A 17,509-nucleotide genomic window follows, 5' to 3' on the forward strand; every position below is an offset into this window, starting at 1 on the left:
AGAAAGGCAAGCGTGACAGCTCACCGGGACAGGCAATGGACTTGCTGGAACTAATCAGACACAGATCAGATCAACAGTGGTGCTTTTTGACACGCTGAGCATGTAAAGACCTCTCTCAAGCACAGACCTCTCCTGTGCAAACGTTGAGAGATTAACATCTCTAGAGCTGCTAAAAGCACCGATGGTGTGGGAGAAAATGAAGAGTCATGAAGTTATCACACGGATTCATTAACAAACTGATTGGCGCTTTCCCATTGCTCCTGTCATGAAAAAGGACAGGAAGACAGATTCACATTTATCTTAAACAGTTCATAGCAGCAATTCTCAGGGAAAGTACATCTCCTCATCTCTGAAAGGTGTCTAGCACTAACGTATTTTGAAGATAGCGTGTGCTAACTGTGGAACGAGCAACTTTTATTAAGTACAGACTTTCTTACTAAGAAAACTTGGCATTTGCCAAGTACGTTTGGTATTTCCATTCTTAGTATAAGACGTACAAATATTAGAAGTGCAAATACTGAAGATATATTTAGAGAAAGAGCCTAAGAACCTGGAGAACTATTTTATTTTTTTTTTCTTTTTCCCCAAAGGACTTCTGTTTTGAAGTTTAAAGAAAAAAATGTATCAAAAATAATACTTTATCTCATCTGCTTGCTGAATGTCATAATCATTAACAAAATCTAGTTATAGCATCAGTTTGTATCCAAACAAAGCAGCAAGATAAACACCAGTGAATAACGAACAGCTCCCGAGGCTAAACTCAGTATTCCAAAGCATTTGAGTACTGCTACAGTAATACAGCATTTGCCAGTAAATATTTCATACTGTGTTCTGGACAACAGCTTTCACATACAACACATCTCCACAGAGCATCCTTCAGGAAACAAGCACTATTGCCTTTTTGACATCATAGTCAGCCCTTTCTATTTAAGGATAGCCAAAAGTCTTCTCAGAAACATGAACAATGAGATTTTACAGCTAGCACAAGTACTGGGGCACCATTAAAACGTCAGCTACAGAGATACCACGGTTTCGATGCTTTCTCCTGGTGGGTTTCTTTCTGTGTGAGTTGCAGGAATCCACACAAGCTTGTTAAGAAAAGTGGTTATGTATATGAATTAGCTTCCTTGCTTTGATCTTCCCTGAACAGAAAGTTACATTAAAAAATATAGCAACAACAACAACAAAAATACTATCAGTAATTATACTTCTCTGACAGTGAGATTATTCAGAACCTCCGATTAACTGCAGGGTTGCATCTTAGTGGATGTTGTGTAGGAGTGGACACAAAGAAGTGGCTCTCTTTTACATTAACGTAAAATCTAGACAGTTTACACAAAGTAAGAAGATGGAAAGAGTCTACTGCAAACAACTAAATATACAGACATAGGTGAAAATACTGAACGCATATGGAGAATGCTTGCTAGAACTAACAGCTGAGAAAGAGGTTCAATGAGAAACAAAGAAATAGAGCAGAGAAGCACTGCTCTCCTCCCTGCCATCGTGCAGTTCTGTTTTGTCACTGTGACAGGAGCAGATGCCACAAGTGCTAGCCTAGCAGGATTGTTTGCTGCAGAAGAGGAGAGGAGTAAACAAAGGAGCTCAGCAACAACAGGTGCAACAACAGCAGTCTAGCAGGTATTACCTCTTTCACTTTTCCACACTGGGGCACCACCAGAGCCCTTTGGTTTCCTACTCTCAAAGAGTACGAGAGAAACTACTGTAAGGAACTGCAAACTCTGGGAGGACAGTTTGCTTTTCTTGCAACCCTGGGAACATCCACATCAGTATCACAACAAAAGCAGCACTCCATTTTCCAAATAAATCGCCTGACATACACTACTGAACAGAGCTCACTTTTCACTGTGCAGATATTTTCAATAATAAATTACGTGCTTTAAGACAGCCGAGATTTTTCTTGGAAAAGCCTAAGAAACACCTCGATTGTTGTCATGGAATTCATTTTCTCTTTCACTGCTTTCATCTCCTTTCTACATTTTATCCCCATTAAGAAGTTCAAACACCTTAACAAAAGATGCAAAGAATTGGGTCCACTGAATGCATTTTTAAAGTGTCTAAAAGGATTAAAAGTAATTAATAATAAGATATATATAATAATAATATAATAATAATATATATATTATTATATATATATATAATATTATATATAGATAGATAGATAGATATAGATATATATAATAATAATATAATAATAATAAGATATATCGGCATTCGGCTGCAATTAATATCATGCTCTCTTCACCTGCAGTTCTGTAACATGAATGTTTGGCATTGGCAACTGGAAAAGTCTTGTGTAAATCTGACACTGACATTTCTCTGTAATTAATCTGTGACTATTGCCTCCAAACAGGTATCTTATTCTAGCATCGCTAAGTCTATCAGTTAAGCTAACATAATGCAAGTCTGTCTCGGTCTTACACCTCTGGATATCCTCCATGGTAGGGCTTTACCTTCTTGTTGGGCTTATTTTTTCTCCCTTGTTCACTACTGGGGCTTGTAAAGCAGTCAGATTTTAACACAATCATGTATTCTTCACACCTGCACAAAAATAATTACTTCAAAAAGCCCAGGTTAAGACCCACGTCTCTCTGAAGTAGGACACTTCATCCGAAATCAACTCAAGCAATGCTCTGAGATAAAATCATACGGAAGTTTGTGTGATTCAAGTTACAGATTCTTAATAGAGAAGAACCGAAACCCTTTATGAGGCGCAGGCAGAGATCTCAAAAGGTGTGAGGAGAGGTGGCAGACATGAAGAGTCATTTCTGTACACTTGGCCTTCTGGAATCATCTGCTTTTTCTGATACTGAATGTACTAGAAGTATATATTTCCTTATCAGTCCTTCACAGTTTTTCCATACGGTGCAGTGATTCTCTACATAATACCATAAGAAATAGAACTTTCAGTTTTCACTGAAGAATACTTGAGTTTGAAGTTTTAAATTATTATGTTGGAATACTTCTCTCTAAAGACAAGGCTCCCCTTATTTGCTACTTCTTCTCAAGTACTCAAGCTGCCATCAAAATCAAGTCTGTCTTTTCAACTAATGTATTTTGAGGAGACAGCTGAGGGATTTGGGAGCTCTTTGTTTTTATAGCAGCCTTTTAGCCTGCTGAAGAGTTGCATTTTATTTATTTTCTGAAAACAACGGACAAGGTTACTTTGCACTAATGGAGGAGTTGTCTTCTTGTCACTGGGACTGACTGGTTGAGAAAGTACGCATAGAAAATTACTTCCTGCTATGACCTCCATTTTTAGAACAACTTGTGTAGGGTCAACATAAAAACAACAAAACAAAACATTATGCTCGGATAGGATTATATCTTGTGAGAAATTCTTCCTCATCTTCAGTCACACGTTCTAAAGGATCATATATCTGGTTCTTGATGTTGCTGGCCTAGATGCTATCCATTAACAAGGTACAACTAATAAGCAGCAAAATCAAAGAGAAACAGATCATGATACCGATGGTAAAATACAAATAATAATCCAGTGGGGGAGGGGAAAAAAGAGGGGAAAAAAAAAAGCCTATACTCAGGCATGGTGATTCTAAGAAGTCCCTCTCGGCAATACTGTGCTGTGATAATAAAACCACAATTTAAGCCCACAATTACCATTTGACAGTATTTGAGGGACTTCAGTTATTATCTATTCTCAGAGCCACTCCAGTACCCTCAGGCATTGTGGAATAAAAGGATAAATTTCTATTACTATCTCCTGGATGTATGCAGGCAGGGATCAGAGAGAGATGCTTTCTGCCACAAGTATTCTAGAGTAAAAGAATAAAAGACACTCACCCAAGGTTACTAAGCTTAAATTGACATGGATGCTGAAGTGAAACCTTGGGAAGGAATGAGATAATCTTTCAGTATCACAAGAGCTAAGTGAAGCCATACACGTATTTTGGGGACTCCCTAATCCAACAGTGCTCCTGTGCCAGCACACAGGCTAGTTATTTCATATTTAGCTTTCCGCGAGGTTTTCAGTAAAAAAGTAAAAAATACAATGTTTATATATTTTACAGTGTAACAATTTCTCTTGGTCTAAATGGGTATTTAAAACGGATGATTTGCCACATTTATCCTGGTCTGTCTTCTAATTTTTTCCCTCCTTTCCATTTTTCCTTGACAATATTCTTGTCATCCAGCTTATTCCATCTTCACTCTAGTTCCTCCTTTGCCATTGTTACTTGAGGCCTTCACTCTCTCTTTTCTCTCCAGTCAGCTTCCCCCTGCTGTACTGAATGGTACAAACCACCTCCTCCCATTCCATGCTCCATGATTTCACACACCAGAATGAGATGCTATTTTCCAGAGTACCAATTCAGCTCAGCAAGGGAGAAGTGTCCAAGATCAAGAGCAGCAATAAATTAGATTGAGTTTATTATGAGGAGAGAAAAAAAAAAGAACAAAAAAACCCTAAAATCCCACAAAACTTAACAGCTAAATATTCAGATTAGCAGCATGGGAAGGAGATAGCAATTTTATGGGAACCTATCAATATATTAAGGCATATTCTGAAGTAAGGGAAAGGTGTTCAAGCTTGTCTTAGTTTTATTTGCAATTAACTTGTGGCCCACTTGGATCTAAGACATGGGATTAAAGAACAATCAGATTAGAAGTAGATTGATACCAAGTATTTATCCAAACAACAACAAAAAAAAATGCAGTAAGATCTTAGTGCAGTACACCTTTAAGGAATGAATAAAGAACATATGGGTGAACTTCAGCTACACTATCAATGCCACTGCAACACTGAAACTTTTTCCAGTCAAACAATGCTGTTCTAGCAATTTTTGTTTTATGCTGATTTCTCCTATCTTCATTGCAATCCAAGTAAATCAAGACTGAACCACATCTAAACATTACAATATCTGAATTATACAACTGATTTCAACATTAGCATCTTCTTTTAAGTGCTTGGAAGCAAGAGCTGGAAAGATTGCTCTTGAGGCTAGAACCCTTCAAGAATAGGCAGGTGAATTAGGTTTTCCCCTTAAAAAAAAGGTATTTCTCCAGCTGAAAAACTGGTGGTTTTTTTGTTTGTTTGTTTGTTTATTTTGGGGGAGAGGGAGTTATTGTTTTTGTGGGTATTTTTTTAGCTGCCATTACAAGTTGCTCCAGAATATCAAATCTGTGAGAGTCAGATGCCTACTTATTTCCATCTTAAATGTATTTACCTTAGCCTTTAACTTACTGTTCACATTCCAATAAGTTTACTTGGCTGGACAAAACAAGACAGTCTATCAGCCTCTTATGAAAGGTTTCCCATTCTCCAAGCGTCCTATTTACCTTTCTTCCCACCTGTTCCAGTTTGAGTACACCTTATCTAAAAGCAGGCAAAAAGAACTACTGAAAGTATCCTTCATTAAGGGTTCTGCAAGAACTCATGCAAAGATATTTGCTATTTCCTTTGCTAATGCAAATACCTTACCCAACACCACTTAAGACTTTATATGCCCTTTTCACTGATGAGTTGTACTGGTGGTTGCAGTCATGCTGTGACATTCCCCTCCTCTGTCACGTCCAATTAGCAAGCTCCTAACTTAAACAGGAAATATATAGTTTCTGTATACTATCTTGCATTTTGTCCTATAGCTTTTCATTCAGCTACTATTACTGTAGTCTTCAAGGTCATCTTATTCTTCCTGTATGGTATTCCAAACTACCTATGTGGCAGTGTCTACAAAACTTCGTGGGGATCAGAAAAATTGCTTTTCCACAAAAGAAATGGACAAAGGAATTAACGGTATGTCTTTAAGCAAGAAATAATTCTTGAAGGACCTTCAGGTAACCCCGTGATAGCACTCTTAGTATAATCTCAGTTCATCTCCAGAAGATTAAAATAATAGATATCATTACCAAGATGACTTTGAATGAAATAGAAGCAATATTCAAGAACACTGAAAAAGTACCAAAGCTCTCACAGACATGTGAGCATTTCACTTAATTTCACTTGGCATCATATGCTTTATACACCTTTCACATTCCTGGGAAAGCGCATACACAGCGCAGTCCAAACCAAAGCTCTGAAAACCTCACAGCAGCAGAATTGTTGAGCTGTATATCATAGAGATAAATCTAATCTTATTTTGGGGCACTTTAAATTTGCCTTATTTCAGTGGCACTTTAAGTTTGGAGTAAAACTGCATGGTCATTGGGCAACTTGAAAACATTCAGAAAATGTGAGTGGTACACATAAGAAAGTTCAGCTGTGTAACCAATAATAATGAAAGAAAAACTGAAGAGTGAAGAAAGTCACTTCTACTCCTTAGCCAGGACATCAAAAGTATTTAAACTATTTATCACTTCTGCCCTTGCTTTATCTAAGTAACCACAAATCAGAGTTTTGAAATTCAGAAGTCTCCGTGCACCATGAAGAAAGATGCAAGTGAAATGGCCATTCTCCTATTACACATTACAAAAAAAATAATGAATGTAGAAGTAGGAACAGCTGTTCTGCTGCACTGAAAAAGCAGCACCCTCTAGGAATCATGTCTTCTTCTCCATTCCCATCTCAACAGCCTTTTTCCTTTGGAAACACATGTGGAGAACACACATCCTTTTACCATGCCCTTGGGTGCACTGTTCTGACCATGTTTTAGGAGGATGGACACATCTAACTGATCACCCCTTGTAAAGCCCAGTATAGATTTACTCAGTTGACGCACTTGTCAAGATGCAGGATAGGCATCATGCAGATTTGTACACCAATTCTTAATTCTCCTAAAGTGATACAGCATATTTAAGAATCTCAGTTCCTTGATATACGGTGTTCACTGGTCTCTATTTCCACATACAGTGTTTACATTTACATTTTAGGGAGAAGTACTTCAAAATAATTATGCAAGCATCATGAACTTCAAGGAAGAGCATAATTAATTGATAAAAAAAGAGGAAGAACTGGAGTTCTTCCCAGAGCCTCCCAGAGGATTCACCTGAGACTAATAGCAGAACTCTCCCATTGTCAAAACAGCCACTGAACACACCAGTCCAAAGGTAATAACTGAGATTCTGAAAATGTAAATGGACATAAGGGCAAGTAGAACTCTTACAGTTTTTGTTGTTTTTATTTTTCCTTTTAGATATGCCATTTATAGGCATGATTTGAAGATTTTTAAGACCTGATCTCCTCCCTATCATTTCTGTGCATAATACCATATATTTAGTTTTTGAATAAAGAAATAGTACAGCTCCCTGTCAAATTGTCTGAAACAATTCAAGAGGAAATTCAAGAGTAAAGACACACGTGAAGAAAGACTATTCTGAGCACTATGGCAGAAGCAGATACAGGCCCTTGGAGTACATGTCCTACTGTAAATCTCTTAAGAATTACAACAGTCAAGACAGTAAAAATGTTTAATGTCCAAGGATAGTCAAACTAGCCCAAAATTCAGCCCATTAAATAGGGCAGCTTTATTTAAACATACATTTAAATAAAGAATCAACAGCAAATTGACATGATCTTGTTATTTGCAACTCAGTAACCAAAAAGAGTATTTTGCAGCTTACACATCTATCATTGCCCATGACTTATACCACACTGATATTTCTTTTTTCCTCCTATACTCTCTAGCACCTGAGCATGTTTTTGATTTGTTTTAAGTATACAACTCATCAAGTATCAATGCAAACTGAAACATCTTGACAGAAACCACACACACAAGAAAATAATTGATTAGTCATCATTTGTTCTATAAGGACAAAAGAAAACTTTGTGAGGTGCACCACTATACACTAAGACTAGATGTCAATAAACAATAGAAAAAGAACACATTCTGTGTTTGTTACTTGACATCTGTTGACTTGGTTTTAACCCTTAGACTGTTAAATTACATATAAGTTGAAATCCTGACAATAATTACCGATAATGTATTTGATATGGTTTTTAGCTAAAGAACCTCGAGGAATGAAGCGTACCACACCTGAAATTCAGATATCCCCAGATTTCAGAGACTACTCCCAGTCTCTCACAAAATCATTCTATGACCAGAATTACAAGATTTCAAATGTTGTTTCTCACATACTCAAACTTAACAAACCCCTTCCACTGCCTCTCATCTCCTCATACCTGAACAGGTCCCCAGTGAAAGGCGGCATTCATCACTACTCCCACGACTACCCAACGTACCACACTTCCATACGTACCAACAGAGATAGAAATTAACGGGCCACATGGAGAAGTGACTTACTTGCAAAACACCATAGTAAGGTCCCTCATGGTAGTATCATTGGTACAGATACCCAAATCCCTTTTACATGAATTGGACAACTTCTTCACTATGAAAATTGATATAATAGCGATACAGTCCCTAATGAGAAGTGAAAACTGAGCAAATGGAAGGAATTGATATGGAATGGAAGGAGTGATATGGAAATGATAAGGAATGGAAGGAGAGATTTCAGTGCTGCTGGCTTAAGTGCAGGTAAAGAACTCCATCCCACCTATGTATATGAATTTCTATTGCTATTGAAGATGCCAGGACTGAAGATTTCATCTGAGTTTGCAGCCATCACACTTCCACAAGCTAGCAGTTAACCACCAAGAGAATCTTCTGAAGCTAAACTGACAACAGCTACATTTGGTATACTTCACCCAGCATACCAAAGGGATGCTATTCAGAGAGCCAGCACTACTCAAGGACATAGCACACAAAGGAAGCATCATCCTCACTTTGCTGTTATTTATCACGTACTTTCCACCAAGTATTGGTTTCTGTACAGTACTACCTGGAAACAACAGTAGCCTCTTCTTTAAGTCTGTAAATTCTAATCACAAAGTGTATTTCAAGGGCCATTTTGGGGGAATGAGCTCAAATAAATATTTTCTGAACAACATCTTAAAAGTACCTACAGAGCTCTACAGAGTGTCCTATGAATTGAAACAAATACAACAGCAGCACAGATGCTCCAGTAGGCTGTTATTACACCCAACAGCAGAAAAGAAACAAACTTCACATGGTTGGCCAGAGAATAGGGTAGGAAATTCAAAATCCCTCATGTTAAGACCACTACAAAAATAGCTTTTCAGGAAACTCTGCTAAGTATTTGGGCAGTTTTCCTCTTCAACTGTGAGAAAAATTCACGTGCAGGTAGTTTTGGGATTTGTGTGTGTATGTGTGGCTACAGAGGCACCCAAGGATAAATACAGAGTGAAAATTCCACCACAGCTGGTAATTCGGCTCCAAGCAGTAGACCTTTGGTTTCTCTTGCAATAAAATCATGCTGAACTGCTTGGGTTTCATGACAGTGCCGTATATAATTCCTCTGCCTGAATTATGCCCACTTACAAAAACGTTGATTGTAGATGATTAACTTGTATTAATATACTGAAGAACAGTTTATTGCAAACGTTTGTGTACTTAAAGGCAATATTTGTAAGCCAGGATCCAATGATTTTATCTATGTGTGATGAGTAGTCTATTCCTTCTTGGTTTTAGAAGACTTACAGGTTAAGTATTTATAAAGCCAAATGAGTTCCATTCTATGCAAACTGGTATTCTGTTTTAGCATCCTTCATGTGATGGAAAGCACAGCAATGACAGAAGAGCAGCAAGGTCCCAAGCTGCAGCAAGTGAGGATTTGCTCAAATGCAACAGCTGTGGGCAAAGAAAGAAAGAAGCTACTTACCTCCAGAAGACTTAAAATATGCAGGGGTCACCAGCGAGATACCCTCACCTCCACTGCCAACCTGGGAAGTGATAGAGTGATGGATCCTGGCTCCATCCCTTCCAATCACTCAAGTACATTGCATGCACCTGAGTTCCTCCGGATTGGCCCTGCCTTCCCACCAGGTGCTCAATCACTGCTTCAAGCTGTGACGTAGCATTTCCACTACAGTATCTTAAAGTAGTTTGTTTTTTTTCTTTTTTTTTTTTTTAAAGCAAAAAAATACAGAAGTATCACTCATTAAGGCAGACCTAAAGATCTCATTATAGTACACACACGTTTGATATTAAATCTGGCAGGTGTTTTACAGGCAAATTTAAATAAAGGCACCAGCCACTCCAGAACATCCATCTGATTGACACTGAAGCAAACAAGGAACAAGCGCAGAAGGAAAATACACCCAGCAGCACAGCCTTTTCACAAAGCTGATTTCTTTCTTGAAATTTCAGTTGTTTACATTTCTTTTCTGATAACTCCCTACTGCTATACATCTTGCTAGGGAGGGTGCTGAACAGAAAAATTCCTCCTTCTCCCCACCCCCTATACTTTTAACAATAAGTTTGTTTATCCAAACAGGTACTGAAAAGCAATGTTTATTGTAGAAAACTAACACTGTAACGCAATAAAAAAAAATCACTCTCCCAGCTCTCCACCTCTCTTGCAGCTCAGTGTGTAAGGAAGCTCAATCCTTACACATGTTGCTGGCCCTGGAATAAGCTGGTGACAGCTGCGTCACTGGCTGACAACACAACCTGGTTACTTAAACATTTGAAAAAATAAAAAAAAGATCTTGCAAACTGTACAGACAGTGCTTAGTTTTTGCATAAAGCATATACTAAATGCTAACTGGATATCACGTTTTCTGAGTTTAATCCCTTTACGGTGCAAATATGAGTATTTCCTTTTGATTCAGAAAGATATCTTTTTTTTTTTTTTTTCCCTACAACATGAAATCTGCAGTAAAGACTCCCAAAAGCCAGTGCCTTTTTTCTTATTACTATTTTTCTGAGTTACTTAGATTATAGACTTTACTTGTGAGGTCCTCTTTTTCTTCTGCCAATAGTGCATGTGGGACTCATTAGATACTGACCTAAATCCATCTCCCTTCATTTCATTGTAACATGGCAGATTTTGTGATGGTTCTAATCATACTAGTAGAGCTGCCCACCTCGATTCCATCAATGAAAAGTCAACACAACCAACTTAAACCCTGAGCTAGTGACTGTTCCTGGACCAGGCTAGTGAAGCCTGCAGAGATAAAATAGCTCTAGTATTTTAACAAAATATCTGTCTTGTTTCTTCCTCTTTTTTTCTGGCCACTGAAAAGTAAAGCACTGAAATAGAAAATGCAACATTAAACAGCCTTGAGACTTTAAATAAACCCACTAAAATAGCAGTTGCTCAGCTGACAGTTTATTTTCTGGGTCTCTCACCATTCAAGTTTTGCTTTCAGTGTTTCAGTGCAGTTTTGAACTCTGAACCAGCCTGAGGATAATGAGAAGACCAAAACAACTCATATTTTTTTCTAATTCTGTCTTTCCAAAGCACGACCAATGCCGGAGAAGCATCACTGCGCTAAGCACTGCTACCAGGACTGCTTGAATTTGGCTGGGAATAAGTTTCTATCAAAACTCCTAATTTCAATTATACAGAAAATAGGTCAGACAAGTTTGGATTTTTCATTGTTGTTTTGGTTTTGTGCTTTTTGTTTGTTTTTGTTGTTTTTTTTTTTAAATAAGAATGTGCTAACAGAAATTGCAATGAAATTTCAGAAGGAAAAAAAAAGCAAAACAGAACATTTTGTCAAATCTACCGCCTTAAAGATACTATAAATCCAACTTCAGCATCACAGCTTTTCTATCTAGCATTAAAAATACTAACAGGGAAGAAAAGAAAAGAATTAGCAAGTTGCTAGCTGCTAATAAGGTTAGGGCAGAGGAAGATATACCATGCTGAACACACAGCTGGAGAAAACACCCACGTCAGAATTTACTTTTACATTATTTCAGTTAACAGCCAGTTTGTTATTGCATTAACGGTCCAGCAACCAACAAACCAGCAGTTAATTGCTAGTAATAATTGGCTTCTTAGGGATTATTGCCTAAATAAATCTCAAAAGTTCTGTGCTCTTGTAACATACTATTTTCTTAAGACAGTCAAGTTCAACGGTAGTCAGCCTTACTAAGAATTCTGAACCCCTGTGTCAGCCATTAATTCCTACCTCCTGTCTCCATACAAAGCAAAGTGCAAAAGCACCTTAACCTCAGGTGCCTTTACAGTGGACAAAGGAAAGCTACTCTCATGCTCTGTTCCATGCTCACAACAGAAAGAATTCATGCCCAAGTGTGGGCACATCTGTTCAACAGAAGTATGCAGCCCTTGCCTCTCAAATGCTCACTGAGTTGTTTTTTGAAAATCCTTATGTGTGTATTTGTAGAGTCATCATATATTAATGGGACTGTTTTGCTTCCAAAACCAGAATGCTTATTAAAACTAACTAAAATTAGATCAAAAGACAACGGTCACTCTGGAGCCCCATAATGATATAGAATTACACTGACACCCAAAATTTCATACACTGCAACATACCCTCCAGAAAGGCTGATTTCTTGATGTCAGAGAACAATACCGCAGTATAGTGGCAGAAAGCACCAAGAAACACCAGTTACTTTTGCTCTTTAGTGAAGGACCTTATGTTTCATGTCATAAAATGAGACCCCAGTAACAAAACTGAGACTTTCTCACCTTATTTCCGATAGCACTAGCTGACCCTCCTCTGTACCACATGGATACTGGAAAAACATCACCTATCAGGTCTGGGAACCAGCAGAAAGTTAGGAGCTTTGGTCATCTGATCAAAGGCACTGAAATAAGGGGGTACCTACATAGTGTCTTACAACAACCAGGGATGCCTGCTAGTAACTTCTCTGGTTGCCAGATCAGTCTACTTATCTGACTAACAAACCCTATCACCATCAGGAGCACTTTTTTTCTTAGATTTGCTAGCAGCGACTGGAGATCTTGAGGAGCCTCATTAAAGTTCAGAGGATTCCCCCGTGGGACAGCGAGCATTCCACAAACCTCACTGAGCTACCTGCAGTAAAGGCAACTTCTTTAAGGTGGGGCTGAAGCACAAAGGGATTTCTACCACCTGTTTTGTAAACGAAGCAAGAGCTCAGTCATGAAGGAGACAGCGGCTGTTCAGCAGGGTTGTAGGAGTGTAAGCTACACGTAATGTAAAAAGAAAGGTTATTGGAGTCAAATTCATACGGTGACCTCGAGTTGTAAAAAAGCAATTCTACATAAAGCACTGCTTTTGTGAATGAGGATAATCTGAAAACTCCACTACACAGTATGCTTCAAAACAGGCAGCTGCCAACACGTATACATAAGAGCAAAGTGAATCACAGAAATGTAGGGAGACCTGCAAGCACTGCCAAGCTGAGAAAAAAAATCATTTAACCCAATGCAGTCTTCTAATGATTCGTTTCTCAGAGATTTACAGAGTGTGCCAATGAATAAATAAATGTAAGATAAAATGTAAGGCCTGAGTTTATTCATCAGTTTTACTGAATGTATGAGGATGTAACATATTGGAATTAAAATTAAAATTAAAAACAACAACAAAAAGCCACCAGCCAGTCAGCATTTGCCTTCACCTTCTCTGAAACTTGCGTTTTACAAGAGTTTCCAATCAAATGCATTAAGGTGCGTTCAACTTGCTACCCCACTTTTCCTCTTTAAGGTAATAATTCATTTTGGTATTTCATCATTACTCATTAAAATAATAGAAGGGCACAGGTATAATTTTCTTTATCATACAGTTTATATATTAAGAAAAATAATAGCCAAGGTATCACTTTCCCATTCTAGCTTCCTTTCTATTTTAGTTGATCTGTTTAACCAGTTCGTTGTAAGCATGAATTCTCCCAAGCACTGAATTGCTCAAGCAGATGAAACACATGGCAAAACTCTTCTCACCTGCTGCCAGGTCTGCTAACAAACCCCTGCCACTGACCGGGCTCACCTCTATTTCACAGCTTTGAATTCCAAGGCTCTCTCTTTTTTACCTCCTTAGGCTTTATTACTATCAGATATAATTCTCATTTTCCTGGAATTGTTTTTTCATTATGCTCAGTGGAAGAGGACTATGGATTTACACCTCCTCAATAGTTTTGACAGATACAAATCACAGGATACCTTTAAACAATATACAGGAGACTATTTGTGCCTAGAGCAATTATGTAGGAAGAAATTGCATGGTTACGATCATCAAAGAAAGCTCTACTATTATCAGTATTTATTTCTGATTACAACAGTGGTGCCTAAGCTCTGTTTTGAACATTGCTCTGAGGTTTTCCTGTAAGCAACTGAATCTTTAGACATGGCATCCATGCTCACACAATTGCTTACACGTTAAAAATACATGCACACGCATACATACATATATATTTACCCTTAATAACTCCCTGTAGTTGGTCTGTTTCAGAAGAGAATGCTAAACCTTGCAAAAGTTTGCCTCTGAGTCCCTTACTGCAACTTAAATTGATCGAATACTGAAACTTTTGGAGTCTTGCAGACATGACAGTATGCCTCACAGGGTCAAATCCTGAACTGTGACCTTGCTTCCTCATGGCACACAACTGCTACTCTTGCCCTTTATAAACTTATTAAGTCACATGACTGTCATGATCCAGAAAGGCTGAACCAATGCCACCTACGTGCTCATTCATGTGGATGCACACAAATACAAACACTAGGAAGAAAACACTACAGCAAAGATCACAAAGCCCAATTGCAGGTTTTTCCTCTCTTTGTCCCTCTGCAGTATTAAGGCAGATAAAATGAGCAGATGTGACCCAGGGATCCATCTCACCCCAGCCCTCAGCAGTGGCAGTCAGTGTCTGCATTCCTGCATGCTCTCAGTAGGAAGAACTGTGAGGCAAATACTGTAACCAGCTCACAATTATTATATCCATCTATTAGCAGAAAATATTCATGTGCCACACAAGACATGGCTGCCTAAGGAAAGTTTAGAAAAGTCTTGATAAAACATGCATAATTACTCTGAAAATACAGTAGGCAATGGTTAAAATAACTTCAAATATGCTACAGCATATCTGCTTACTATTCACACAAAGAATTTATGGTAATAAGTTTTGGAAAGTAATACAGCAGTGTTGCTAAAAATGCAGAGCAGCTGCTTCAGTTATTATAAAATGGCTAATTTTTACTCATTTTGTGACATGGTTTTGTAGATGGGTAACAGCTGCAGTTTCACCCAGCTGCATCCTGATGCTAAATGCACACCTCGAAGCAGTCAGATGGAAGTATAGATTGCTTTACTTCACAACACTAAGTACCAGTGCCTTTCTAAGAAATAGCCTGAAGGTCATTGGCAATTAAAGCTCCCCAAGGTCTCTTTCACTTGGGGTACGGTGGCTAACAGACACAAGGTCTCCAGAAGTCAGCCACCGTACAGCAACATAGCAAGTAGTAACTGAGCTGCATGAATTAAAGAGGATGTTGAAAGGGCTTCCTACCTGTACAAGTTGCTACTCCCCCTCAGCTTGGAGCCCTAGACGCTGGCTCTTCTCCTTAATTGCTGAGATAACACGGATTTCTCAAGTAAGAAGTAGGAAAAAAAAAAAAAAAAAAAAGGAGGAAAAAAAAAAAAAAGAAATAGAAAGAAAGGCTCTATTGGTTGCTGCCTCCTCCTTATAAAGGTTACTTCAAATGCCTCTCTCGCTCCCTATTTATTTTCTGTCCCTCCCAGAAGAGCAGTTTAGAGGTAGAGTATCGGATGTTTATCCTGGCTCTGAGGATGCACGCTTGTGCGATAACTGCCTGCTCCCTGCAGTATAGCCGGCATGATGTGATGTGCATACTAAAGCAGTTTGCATTAGGCAAGGCTTAGCAGAGCCAGCTTCCCAGTCTCCACCTTCTGTATCGCAGAGCGAGACTGCTTCTTCGAAAACACTGGGGCTGTAATGACAAGGCGACAGGGCTCTGCTTACAGCACACATGCATTTTCTTTGAAGATAGTATTTAAGGATAAGGTTATATTTGTACATCACCTCACCTGTGAAAAGACAGAAGCAGCTTTAAGTGAAAACGCAATACAGACTCATGAACGTGTAAAAATTCCCTGTTATTTGTTGTCATATGACAGATTATACTAAAAGCAAAAACTAATGAGAAATCCCCAGTTAGGAAACATTTATCTGCTGCCATCTATCAAACGAGGAAAGGACGAAACAAACAAATACAGCCTTGAAGAACAGAGGCTTAAATGTCTACAGGATCCAAGATAAATGCGGGGTTTTTACACACTATAGTCACGGCTGAACAACAGCTACATTATGAACAAGAATTAGCTCTAAAGTACTACATTTATCATAAATCTGAATAAATATTAGAGAAGAGATCAGGCTGTAAAACCCTAATTTGGATTTTGAGCAGTCTACAGCTCAGAAGAGCCTGAATCTGGGGATTTGCCTCTGGCCTATCTCCCTGTGCTAGCGGCTCACACACACGCTCACAGTAGTGTGCAAGAATACTAAGACAAAAATCCCATTTGTTGCACTGGAGTAAGAAAACAGCAGTGAGCTGCTTACATTTTTTTTTTTTTTTTTAAATCAGTGATTCACTTCTTGGTTACAAAGCATTTAAAAAATTGCTCATTTTTTGACTGTGCAGGAGGATCTCGGGGTGGATGAGATTTTGGGGCCCAGTTTTTCCCTTATGATTAGTGCAGTAGCTGAATGCCTACATGGGTGTGCAGCACAAATCATTTATACCAATTGCCTTACTACTGAGCCCGAGAACATGCTTCTTTCCTGCATTTTGGTTTGATTTTCTTGGGCTTGCTTCTCTCCCACAGGGTGAAGGAAAGGTTCAGTCAATATCACTCCACTAGTATATGGGTAATGTTGCTGCCTGCTCCTAAGCAGCTTTCCAGTAAACATAAACCCACAGTTAACAGTGAGAATAGATGTTAAAACATTGATCATCTTGCGTGAATTACTGTCAGAAACACTACCCAGAATTATGTATCAAGTTCCTTAAGAGGATGCATGGATAGATTTATTCCTAGCATGTTTTGGTTTGTTTGTTTGATAAACACAAGAAATGACCACACGGCTTTCAGCTTTTGTGGCTGACGTGGAGGGCCTTGATATGTCTGTTTTCCCGTGCAGGGAAAGATATTCAAAATGTAGTTCTTGCTTATGACCTCTGTAACAGCCCTCAGTTGTTCATTTCCCCTCCTGGAGTAAAGACTCATCCATTTGAACAAGAAAGGAGATGGCTTACACAGTAGGACATCAAGGAAGGACTCAAACCTACTGTTTCCCCACAGCCCACACACCATCTTGCACATGAGTGACCAGAACTGGGCCTGGAGCTCCAACAGACAATTGAAAATCAGCATTCATATACTTGGTTTTCTACTGAAAATAATTTTCAGTGCTTGAAAAAAATCACATTTGCCTTTTTATGGCTCAATCACTCTGGCAGCATTAGTCATCTCATTCTCTATTTGTACACCAAAAGCCTTCCCATTGGGTAAGTTCTGACTTTACGGCAGAAGGCAGTGGTAGGATTTCTTGTGTGTAGCACATGTTATTATTAGTAGTAAGTTTTATTTACCTTTATTCCCACAATTCTTACAGCTCCCTTTATTGTGTGTTTGATATTCTAATACTCGTTCGTACAGACAGTGCCTCTTATCTTTACGTGCAGCAGAATTCATCAGCACAACATCTATACAAGGATCATTCTTGAAAATATGTTTTTAATTGGTCCCAGGGCTGATTCT

The 17,509-nt window shown here is 38.5% G+C and overlaps 1 protein-coding gene across 3 annotated transcripts in view; it reads right to left on the reverse strand.

The window, feature by feature from the left end:
• The window catches only part of TENM1 (teneurin transmembrane protein 1), an 823,045-nt gene extending 807,535 nt beyond the window's left edge, over nucleotides 1-15,510 (reverse strand). For 2 of the 3 annotated variants that reach the window (XM_052673650.1, XM_052673645.1), the window contains exon 1: nucleotides 15,234-15,509. The gene's annotated coding sequence lies outside the window, so the exon portion shown is untranslated. Of the gene's footprint in view, nucleotides 1-15,233 lie in introns of all 3 variants that reach the window. The other variant, XM_052673651.1, reaches the window with a different exon arrangement.
• Between the last annotated feature and the right edge of the window lie 1,999 nt (nucleotides 15,511-17,509).

This window comes from Tympanuchus pallidicinctus, unplaced genomic scaffold, assembly GCF_026119805.1.
Source record: "Tympanuchus pallidicinctus isolate F22 unplaced genomic scaffold, pur_lepc_1.0 scaffold13, whole genome shotgun sequence".
Lineage (NCBI taxonomy): Eukaryota > Metazoa > Chordata > Aves > Galliformes > Phasianidae > Tympanuchus > Tympanuchus pallidicinctus.